Source organism: Tursiops truncatus, chromosome 7 (genome assembly GCF_011762595.2).
Source record: "Tursiops truncatus isolate mTurTru1 chromosome 7, mTurTru1.mat.Y, whole genome shotgun sequence".
Classification (NCBI taxonomy): Eukaryota; Metazoa; Chordata; class Mammalia; order Artiodactyla; family Delphinidae; genus Tursiops; species Tursiops truncatus.
This window is the reverse complement of record NC_047040.1, coordinates 5,583,256-5,595,315: the sequence shown is the minus strand read 5'-3', so window position 1 is coordinate 5,595,315 and position 12,060 is coordinate 5,583,256.

Sequence of the window (12,060 nt, the reverse complement as noted above, 5' to 3'; positions counted from 1 at the left end):
AAGTTATCTGCTGAGGAAATGTTATGTTAAATATATTCTCTGAATATCCTCTTCTTATCTCCAGTGTGCAAACAGATGGAAATCATCAGGTATCTTTGGAAATAACCTCCAAGTTGGAAACACCTGGGTATTGCAGAAAATTGAACGAATTCACTGAAGGAAAAAATTACCTTACTTTTCATATATTGCCAACCAGGACAAGTATACTCAAATAAAATGAAAGTTCTTTCAGCGGCTGCCACGGGAAGCCATTAAAGAAAAATGTGGGCACCCTCATAGCAGAAACAAGTTTGTTTTTTAAGGTCAAAATATATGAATTGAAAAGAATAATCTTTATTGCTAAACAGACATGCTCTCAGTCCTCCCCTGACTGACATCGTTTACGGATATTTTCTCCACTTGGTGCCCAAACTATAATTGCCCTTGGACTTTCCCTGGCCACCCGTACAAGTGTGGTCAAGCACAAGGCCAGCTTCCTGTGGGCAGATGGGCGAGGCAAGAAGGATCGGAGGCTGGCAGAGTCACTCCCCATTCTGGGCAGGGGGTGTGGGATGGGAGGGGAGGCGTGCACCCAGCTCCATTATAAGTCACTTTGAGCTCATCTCTTGTTAGAAAACACACATCTTTCCTAACGGAATGGGCAACTAAGACCTATAATAATAGATGCTGTAAATATGTATAAACATCAGTTATCTTGAATTTCAAATATTCTTCTAGGACAAAAATGGATATATTTTCCTTATTATTCATTCAAATAAATTCTAGTCTGTTTGTGTGATAATGAATTTCTCACCCTGTCTGCGCTGACTCATTCCGCTTGCTGGAGCATTTCTTGTTTCTCCTCCTGAAAGGACCCAGTGAGAGCCTGGAATCAAGACTGCTGGAAGGAGGCGCAGCTGTTGAGATTGAAGACAAGTACGAACCACTGTCTTCTTTTCAAGTTACCACCAGGTCTGGGTCTCGAGCCACCAGAGGCCCTGGGGACCCAGGGAACATCCATCCTGTATTCTGCACCATGTATGTCCTTGTACCACATTGGGTGCTTCAACACTAATGTTGGAAAGTTTGAGATCATGAGACGAATAATCATTAACCCAGACAAAATGTTTGGAGTTTCCCTGGTTGAAACAAGTCAGGTGGAACTCACGAGAGGGATCACGGGAGAAGGCCCCGCAGGAAAGGGTGAGTTGACATTCATACCAGGCAAACTCGGGATGGATGAAGGGGTCTCAACACTCAGTGCAGAGCTGCTGTAAATAATCTGTGCCTTTCTTCTTTTTAGCCTCTACAGATAACACTCCCTAACGTTTCAGCTTGACCATCTGCAGCATTGACAAAAAACTTGCAGAGAGCTATTATTTATTAAATATTTCAATGAGTGATATTATAATAACATTATAGTTCATTGTCTCCATATGAAAAATGAGGGAAAATGAGGACAAGAAAGTCTGTTACTTCTAGGTAACACAAGGAAAAGCTGGAATGCAGACTCAGCTTTTCTACATGATGTGCAGGCAGCTTAGCCTGTTCTCTGAATAAGACCTCCCCAGAGAGTGGGTCACGCTCGTGACACTCTCTGCTGTGTCCATCCCCTACGCTTAGTATGAGCTCAATACATAATACCAGCAAATTGCAATCAGTGTGAAAGCAACACCTTGCTTGGTCCATGGAGTCACATCCAAGGATGCAAAGAGGTGAAAGGAATTCAGGTTTTTACTTCAGTGTCTCCAAAATGCCAAAGGGAAACAGACAACACGGAGAAGCCAGCTTTCTTTAATGTCCTTGCCTTTTCTCTGTCGTTATTCCCTTGCTCCACAACCAACTACAGCTTCCTCAGATGTCATTCTTCTCCAGATAAGCCCCTCGAAATGCTTTCTCTGCAATCTGGCCACCATTACTCCTGTCCTTCTCTTCTCCCTGCTATTCTACCAGAACTTGTAGATTCTCTTTCCAATAGACACACTATCTCTTTCAAAATCCTGACTACTTTCTCTATGCTCTGAGCTCTGAAAACACACACAGAGTAGCCAAACTGGAAAAAAGAAAGTAGTAGGTACAGCAAGAATTTTCCCACGCAGAATGGTGGGGATCACATGGTGGACTCTGACATGGAGATATTCTCTATTTTGTTTCGGGTCAGCCACCATCTCTGGGCTCTCTGCCCTGGAGACACCTGCAGAGACCTCAGCCAAAAGGAGCTGCTTTAGGGAGTTAGAGGCACCCATTATTTTATTTGTCTGTTTGCTTTGTTCTGGTTTTGTTTTGCAGAAGGGTTTGACTTGCATTTGTTGTTTCGTTCACATGAAAGATTTCTGTTTAATATTCTAATTTTGAAAGTCTTATATTTGCCTGTTGTCGTATAGCCTACACTATGAAATCTAGCTCTCTTACTGTTTGTCTTTTAAATTATCTCTTTACTGTCCTGGTTCTATCTTTATCTTTTTTATCATTGTCATGGGTTGAATTATGTCCCATCCCCCCAAATGCATATGTTGAAGTCCTAAACCCCAGTATGTCAGAATGTGATGGTATTTGGAAATGGGGTCGTTGCAGATGTAATTAGTTAAGAGGAGGTCATGCTGGAGTAGGATGGGCCTTAATCTAAAATGACTGGTGTCCTTATAAAAAGGGGACATTTTGACACAGAGATGCATGCAGGGAGAAGGCCAGGTGAACATGAAAGCTGAGATCAGGATGACATTTCTGAAAGCCAAAGAACACCAAAAGTTGCCAGCAAACCACCAGAAGCAGGGGAGAGGCCTGGGACAGATTCTCCTCAGAGCCTTAGAAGAAACCAGTCCTACTGACACCTTGATCTCAGACTTCCAGCCTCCAGAACTGAAAGACAATACATTTCTGTTGTTTAAGCCCCCAGTATGTGATACTGTGTTATGACAGCCTTAGCAAACTTATGCAATCATTTTAAAGTATTTTATAGTTTTTTTTCACTTTTTTTTCAACCCTTGCATTTAGTCTTGCCATTATTACATCCCTGTTGTTTCTTAAAGTCTGACTTTATCTATCTGAACATATGAATCTTTTATTATTTCAGACTTCATCTCTCTTGCTCTCTTTATTTTGTTTGTGTTATTATTGGGCCAGACGTTATCTTTTGCCTCTGGGCCTCTCAATAATTTGCACATTGGTTTTACTAACTTTGTCACCACCATCAACATGATTTCTTCTCACGCTGTACTTTGTATGATGTTCACGAGAACGGTGGCTATCACAGTGTGTACCCCACAAGCACCTGGCATGCTTGGTACCTTTTTCCCTTTCTCTCTGCTCCCCAGTTTCCCTTCATGAATCTTTCATCTCCTTCAATGATGATTCTCTAAAATTTTTCACCTTGTTTATCTCGAGACTCTCAAGACAAAAATTTTCTCCTAGGACCATTATGATTCTCCTTGCACAGAAGAAACATTCGGTGATTGGAACGTGTGGTTTTCAGACATCATACACCATCAAGGCCCTTTTGGAAGAGGAGCCACTTCACAGGCCCCGAGCTCAGGCAGCCCGCACCAGGTTTAATGTTCTGCTCTTGCATCTAGAACTTCCTTGTTTCTGCACTAGGCCATGCAACTTATGTAGCTAGTTTTGTTTGGAGAGGAGCCTTTTCTAAAATCCATACCCTCATATCACTGGATGCTGAGAAAATTGCACACACTTTGTGCCCTATGGCAGCAGGTCCACCAGGAAAGGACCGTCCCTGTGAGGCTTGGGCAGGATGTCGCTGAATTTCCCGCTTGGTTTTCATGGAAGGAAGCCCGGTAGAGACTCTGTGATCAGGCTGTTTAAGGCGTTCCTAGGCAGCCTGCCTTGAAAGTGGTATGTTTCCAGTAGGATTGGAATGCATCAATATGCAAAAATATGTTTTTGCAATCTCCAATGCCTGAAGGAGAAGATGGAACAAAAAAGAATCCTATAGTACGTTGAAGGGCTGTTGGATGACATTTCAGCTCTCAAAGATCACCCAGGCCCACAGAATTGGTAAACTTCAGGCCCCCAGCCCCCCAGCACCTGTGTCTCCTGTACACCCTACATCACAATGCCTCTCCCCTCACTTCTGCCCACAGACCAGTCTCAGCTTCAACCACTGGTTTACAGTCCATCTTGACTAACTTCCTGCCCTAAGTCCCTCCCAGAGTCAAGGCCCATCTTGAACCTCTGGTTAGATCACTCTCTCCCTCCTGTTCTTTCCAGACCCCTTCCCTTTGTGCCCAGGATGTAGCAGGACAGAATCCTAGAAACACAGCTCCTTTCTCTAAGTGGATTCCATGCAGAATCTCTCATTGTTCTGCTAGGACTGTCAGCAAACCTCCCCACTACCCTTCTCCCTGGATTTCTCACCGCCGAACAAAGCCAGCCTCACCAACCCATTTGGTGGGGGGGGGCGTCCCTCGCTGAACAAAGGGCTGACCGTAACACAGATTCCCAGCATGCCCCAGTAGGTGCAAAAAGCAAAGCAGAACAGTACTTGTCAATGTGGAAAATGTGTTTGTGTTGTCTCCAAAGTCTGAAAGGAAACTTTTTTTTTTTTAAATACTGTAAGAGCTATCGGATCTTTCTCTTTCATACCCAAAATTTCATAAATATTTTGTTCTTGTTCTAACAAAGAAGAAAATTGTATTTCACATGCCAGATATTGTAAAGTTCATCTGAGAAATAAATTCTTAAGACTATCTGTATCATTCTTGAAAAATAAAGATGGTGACGTGAGACATACTCTAAAGAATATTATAAAGCAAAACAATGACGACCAACAGTACAATGATGGCCCAGAAACAATTAAACAAAATGGAAATGACGAAAACACATGTTACAAATAAAGGTAACATATGATAAAGGTAAAATTGCAAATTAGTAAGGAAATGAAAGATGTTTTTCATCAAAATCATATTTGTACAATTGGCTAAGGTTTTGGGAGATATGATTAAGTCCTTACTTTTCATCTTAAACCAAAGTGAATTCCTGACAGATGAAGGATTTGTATCCTTAAAAATTTATCCAAAGCCATAAAAATAAGAGAAAAAAATACTGGTGAAAGACTTATATTACATGAACGTGAAATGGGGACTTAGAAACTCAACACCAAAAGCAGACAGGTAGGTCACCGGGATGGTTTCAACCAGGACTGCCAGACATTTATGAGGCCAGAAACACAGCGTACACGTGACGGCCTGCATATCACACGTGTAAATATCTGCAACTTATAAAACAAGTTAACACGTTGTTAAGTTAAATATGATGTATCCTTTTAACCTGACAAATATACTATCACAGCAAACAACAAAAGCAAAAAAAATTTGCATAAAGCCATGGTGTTTATATGACTGGAAGTTGGCAAAATATCAGAATCCAAACTTAACCATTATTGCATTGTGTCTGGATGTTCTATCGCCAAGCCAGCAGTATCTGGGGAAGTCATACAACAAATGTGTGTATAATTAACATGTTATATTTATTCAATAAAATTATTTTCTTGTTTTCACTTCTCAAAAATCACTATATTATTTTTTCTGCATAATTTGCACTCCATTGATACTAATGATTTAAAGGATTAAAAAGTAAAATTTAATTGCATACCAAATATACAAAATTTGAACTATTTTCTTCAAAATAGAAACTGAATGAAGATAAAACATCTAAAATTATTTTCGTGAATTTTCAAAGAATATTTTTCTTCTAAGATATTCAAGATTTTAATTAAAATTAAAAGGCAAAGTTTCTACCATATGACCCAGCAATCCCACTCCTGGGCATATACCTGGATAAAATCATAATTCAAAAAGATACATGCACCCCAATGTTCACTGGAGCACTATTTACAATAGCTAGGATGTGGAAGCAACCTAAATGTCCAGCAACAGAGGAATGGGTAAAGAAGATGTGGTACATCTATGTACACTGGTGTACATCCATTGTACACAGTGTACATCCATTGTACATTGGTACAATGGAATATTACTCAACCATAAAAGGAACGAAATTGTACCATTTTCAGAGACATGGATGGACCTAGACACTGTCATACAGAGGGAAGTAAGTCAGAAAGAGAAAAACAAATATCATATAGTATTGCTTATATGTGGAATCTAGAAAAATGATACAGATACACAGATGTAGAGAACAAACGTATGGATACCAAGGGGGTAAAAAGGGGGATGAACTGGGAGATTGGGATTGATATATATACACTACTGATACTATGTATAAAATAGATGACTAATGAGAACCTACTGTGCAGCACGGGGAACTCTACCCAATGCTCTGTGGTGACCTAAATGGGAAGGAAATCCAAAAAAGAGGGGATATATGTATACGTATAGTTGATTCACTTTGCTTACAGCAGAAACTAACACAACATTGTAAAGCAACTATACTCCAATAAAAAATTAATTAAAAAATTAAAAGGCAAAGTTTAAACTCATGGTTACAAGAATTTTAAATCACTATTATCTATGCAGAACTGAAACTTCAAATTTATTTTTATTAAATCTTACTAAATAGTTTAATAAAACAAAAGCATTTGCAAGTCCAACATTCGCTGTTCTGGTTGTGAATAGAAAGAAACGGAATCATCCTTTACACCCGTTGTATTTACACGTATGTGTGTGTATATGTGTATGATATTAATCCTTACAGAGAGCAATGTGTGTGTATATACATATATATATATATATATATATATATATGGAGACAGAGAGACTATGAATTATTCAGTATTGCAACATGTTCCTTGGCCACCATGTGCAACTGTAAATAGAAAGACCTCCAAAAAAAAAAAAAAGACCTCCAGATTCAAGAATTTGCACACACAAAGAGGCAAGAAAGTGGGCACTCAATCCAACCATTAAATTGTATTTTAATAGGCCAGACTATATTTATTTCATACTCTCCAAGAGGCAGGGTTTGACCAGTCTGTCTTTTTTCTCCCCAGAGCCCTTGTGTCACTCTGCTCTCCCCACTCGGGAGCAGCTGCTCTTCCCAACTTTAGCTGCACACAGCACACACACCATCCTAGTATGGAGACACAGTCCCCTTCGTTTTAAGGACATGAGCAAGAGGTGAGAAAGTTTTCTAGGAAGCTGAATGATGTTAGTCAAAAGAGCTGTTATTTAGAGTACGGACCCCACTGTACCAGTCCCTAAGAGGCATTGGCTTTGATAACAATGAAAAATCACCTTCTCATAAAACAAACTGGAACCCATGAATAAAGTCAAAAAAACGAACTAGCAAACTCAAATATATGTGTGTCACATACACAACAAACCAATGCTTAATATCATTACTATGTAAAAAAACAAATTGTACAAATGGTTTCACAAGTGTTCCCAATGTAAGATGTGTAAGGATAATGACACCAAACAATTTATGAAAGAAAGACTATAGAAGACAAACTATATATATAAACGCATGTATAAAATATATAAATATATTTTAAAATATATAACATATAAATAGATATATGTAATTCAAACTTAACAATAGGCCTTACCTTTCTGGCAAAAGAGCCATGGCAGAGATCCTGGGCAACCTCAAGGGTGCTATTTGCAGGTTTAGGAGAAGACCTGCCTTTTGAGAGAAGCAAGGATGGGAGCCCACAAGGAAGTGGGGCTGGGAAATCTGTAAGGGCACCAAGGATGCTATTTCAGGCAGCAGAGTGGTGGCAGTGGTCAAAGGCCACAGAGCAATCCAGAAGGGGAGGGGCTTCCTTACTTCACCTTTGGGGTCCGGAGAGGCAGGAAAAGACAGGCTGCCCCGGTGTTTGCTGTTGTCAAGGTGATGGAGAGTAACCATCACCAGCGTGGCTCCAAGGGCCCATGATGTGTGAGGAGCTGTGCCAGACACTTTCAGGGGGCACTTGTTTGATATCTGACAGCCTTTTTCTCATTTGCCCTGAGAAAAAATATAGTCCATGGCCCTCGAGAGGTCACCAGGGATTTCTAAAAGAGCGAGTCAGAAAACTGATGGCTTTGCCAAAAACAGATTTGCAAATCCGGGACCCGATGCTATTTTAAATAGCCTTGGCCTCGACTAGCACAGAAATTAAACTCACCAGCTTTTGCTTGGAGTTATTGGACTCTATATCTAAAATGTCACTTCTTCTTTCATAAAACACCTAGCCAAGAATTTTCTGCTGCCATTATTAATTTAAATGATCAATAAACATTTAACTAGAATCTTAGGACAAACAGCCAGTGAGACTAAAAATGAATTATTTTTATTTGCCACTAGCTGCTAAACAAAGGACTTTACAAGTCATTGTTAAAAAGAAATATTACAAGAGCCAAGTCTTGGAAACCACCCCCATTTTCCACTATATCATAGAATTATGTATTAAGTAATAGAGGCTCAAATAAAATCAGAACACACTTTTTTCTAAGTCATCCTTTTCATAGCCACATTCTCACTGGAATACTATGCTAAAGACAGTGGTACTAATTTTATCCTAGATTTAACTAAACTGAGATAATTACAACCCTAAATTTTAGTTTTACAAAAAAGGGCTGTTTTCCATTGATCCAGTAGATTCTTGCCCTCTGCTCCTCTCCTGGGCTCCCATACATATTGCCATCTCTACTCCATAGAGAAGTTCTCCCTGGCAATAGCATTTGATCCTGGAAATAACAGACAAATTGAAAACAAAAGGGTTAATTGCTTGCCTCCTTCAAAGGTGATCTCTAAAGCAGAATTTCTGGATTACATGTGAAATTGTTTTTGTTAAATAAGCACCAGCTAGAAAAACCAGGAAGAGTGTATGTTTATACCTTCTTGAGTCTGAAATAGCAGGACGTGGAGGGCATTTGCTCTAAAAAGTGCTCCCAAGCAACTAACTGTGGCCAAGGTCAGTTTCTTCTGCCTCCCAGAAGCTTCACTGTTAGAAGGTCAATGTCCCCTTTTAAGCCATGCAGATTCCAAGGCCTTAAAAGTCCTGCCTCTCTCTCTTTTTTTTCTTTGTGGGGGGGGGCGGATATCACTTTTATTAGTTTTGTTCACATAATACTATTTTTAAAAAATTTTATTGGAGTATAGTTGCTTTACAAATCAACAGAGGAATGGATAAAGAAGATGTGGTACATATATACAATGGAATATTACTCAGCCGTAAAAAGGAACGAAATTGGGTCATTTGTAGAGACATGGATGGACCTAGAGACTGCCATACAGAGTGAAGTAAGTCAGAAAGAGGAAAACAAATATTGTATATTAACACATGTATGTGGAATCTAAAAAAATGGTAAAGATGATCTTATTTGCAAAGCAGAAATAGAGACACAGATGTAGAGAACAAACGTACGGACACCTGCCTCTCTCTCCATTGCTCTTCTCCAGCGGCTCATCTAAGTTTTGATTACTAATATTGTTATTGTTGCTGTTGTTGTTATTTGCACTGTGCTGATCTACCATGGAGTTAGAGAGATTGAAGAATTTTTGTAAAAACAGCTGACACGGTGTAGGCATAACCAGACTTCCAATACACGTAGACAAATGCATAATTTTAATCACATGAATTTTGCTAAGATTGCAAAAAATTTCTGAGACACTGTTTCCCCATGGGTCACACCGCTGGTGTTCACGTGTGGCTGTACTTCAGCAATTGGTCTGAACTCACATCACACCCCACGCTTCTGTTTTCTAATAATAAGCCTGGTAACTGATTCACTTTGCTGTACAGCAAAAACTACCACAACATTGTAAAGCAACTCCAATAAAAATTAACAAAAAAAAAAAATGAGAAGAAGAAGCCTGGGAGTGCAGGCACATAGTAGGCACTTGTTACATATCTGTTTAATGAATGTGCACAATCTAGTTGTGAGATCTCGAACTGCTAACTCATTATGGGCAATTCTGCGGGAGAGAAGCCCTTGGCTTTGGCACTAGACTCTGCACTGGGGCAAGGCAGATGCTGGGGGATCTTACAGAGATGCTCCATCCAGTGGGAACCACCAGGTGGAAGGGATGTAAAGGTATCCAGACATGGCTCAGGAAATCTACGGCAAGATCATGGCGGGGTAGGCTTGCTGATGTGGGATGGAAAATGGTCAACATCAGGCAGGAAGTTATCACTGGTCTGTAGAGGGAGGGGACCACAGGGATGTGTTAGATTTCAGTTCCCGAGATGGGCACATCCAGCACCCACGGGACAGGGCCATAAGTGAAGTGGGACAGACACTAGACCCATCACAGGAGGGAAAATAAGGACCAAATCCAAGGTCCAGGTGGAATTACCTGGATCTGCAATGGGTCCAGTCTCTTGGGGCTCAGGAATAAAGGAGGATTCATTTATAACGGCCGTCTGGTCAGAGTGACGCTTGCTGCGAAAGGGAAACCTTGCTCAGCCTCTCAGGGTTGGTCTGGACAAGTTTAAATATCTGACCAGATAGGAAAAGGGAGGATGGAATGTCCCTATAACCCCAGCTAAAGAAAGAAGAGGAACTTGGAGTCTGGGCTATAGAAGAAGTGGGAACGGCCCTAGAAAATACGATTAAACAGAAATCATTCCTCCAAGGCTATAAAATCATTTCATTTGACCCAGTGATTGTAAAACCCCTATTGTAAAAACAGGGAGAAAGGGAAGGAGGCAATAATTAGTATTTGTTCCCAAACTCAATTGCTTTCAAAATCAGATTTCTGTTCAGTCAGTGAATAGTGCATATACCAAGAGAAGAAAATCACAAACGAACTTTGCTTAAAAACCTGTTACTGTAGACTCTCAGTTCTTAAATCACACCTATTAGTTCCTACTGTTGTTAGGGAAAATTGTAAAAGACTTTAAAGTGGGGGAAAAAATTACTGTGTGTCCCGTCTAGCACACCCTTCCAAGGCCCCTGTTCACTGTCTTTGAATTATTTTACAACTTTGTAAGTTGTAGAAAATTGACACTAATACAAATTATTTTTGCCCATAAAAATGTAAATTATTTGCACGTGGCGTAATGCAATTGATTACTGACCCGTTTGCATCTATCTGTGGGATCTTTTCTGTATCTCTGATCTGCCATTATACGTGTGGCACTTGGAATTCTCCTTTGAACAGGTCGTAACATCTCACTGGCTCCCTCATTTATTGATGAGTTAAATAGCAGGAAGTGTTTCTCCTAAATCAGTATGACTCATGTTTATATCTCTTTTGAAAGATTCTCTTTTAATACTGCAAAGCAGTTGAGAATACTCAGTCATATGGAAAGATAAAAGGTTGAAGTTACATGTACAGGAACATGAACGAATAAAGTAAAAAAACAAACAAACAAAAAACAAAAAACAGCATTTGTGACAGAAGAACTGTGAACTGGTCATTTGAAGATCTGGGCTACAGTCTCAGGGCTGGCGTTGATCGCGAGGCCCTGGGTAAGTCTGTGTAAAGGGGACTCTGGGACTCAGTTTCCCTTCGGGGGCAATGAAGGTGAACTACACTAGCTCTGATTTCTGTGATTCCACACCATTAAATTCAACTGGATTTGGCTTTGAACATGGGGCTTATAATCAATTACAAAGGTAAAATCCTAAAGCACGGATCTAAATCATCAAATATTGGGTTGAAAAAGTTTTCTCAATATAAAGTAAAAACCTCTGTTTACCCATCACTAAACAGGAGTGCGGGCTGCTGTCAGCAGGCAGGCTACAGTCTGAACACACCTGAGAAAGAGCTGCCAGGATGACCAGCTGGACTCTAGTCACTTAAAAGGGGCACATGGGGGCTTCCCTGGTGGCGCAGTGGTTGAGAGTCCCCCTGCTGATGCAGGGGACGCGGGTTCGGGCCCCGGTCCGGGAAGATCCCACGTGCCGCGGAGCGGCTGGGCCCGTGAGCCATGGCCGCTGAGCCTGCGCGTCCAGAGCCTGTGCTCCGCAACGGGAGAGGCCGCAACAGTGAGAGGCCCGCCTACCGGAAAAAAAAAAGGGGGGGGCACATGGGAAGGAGGGGCATGGCTGTGCCCACAGCCCAGGCTGCAGTGATGATGTCCAGCAGAGAGGTTTCAATGCAATTACCCTACAGTAGAAAAAGCAACCATCCTGACCTACAAATTATCATTAGTCAACCAAATAATCAACAGACATG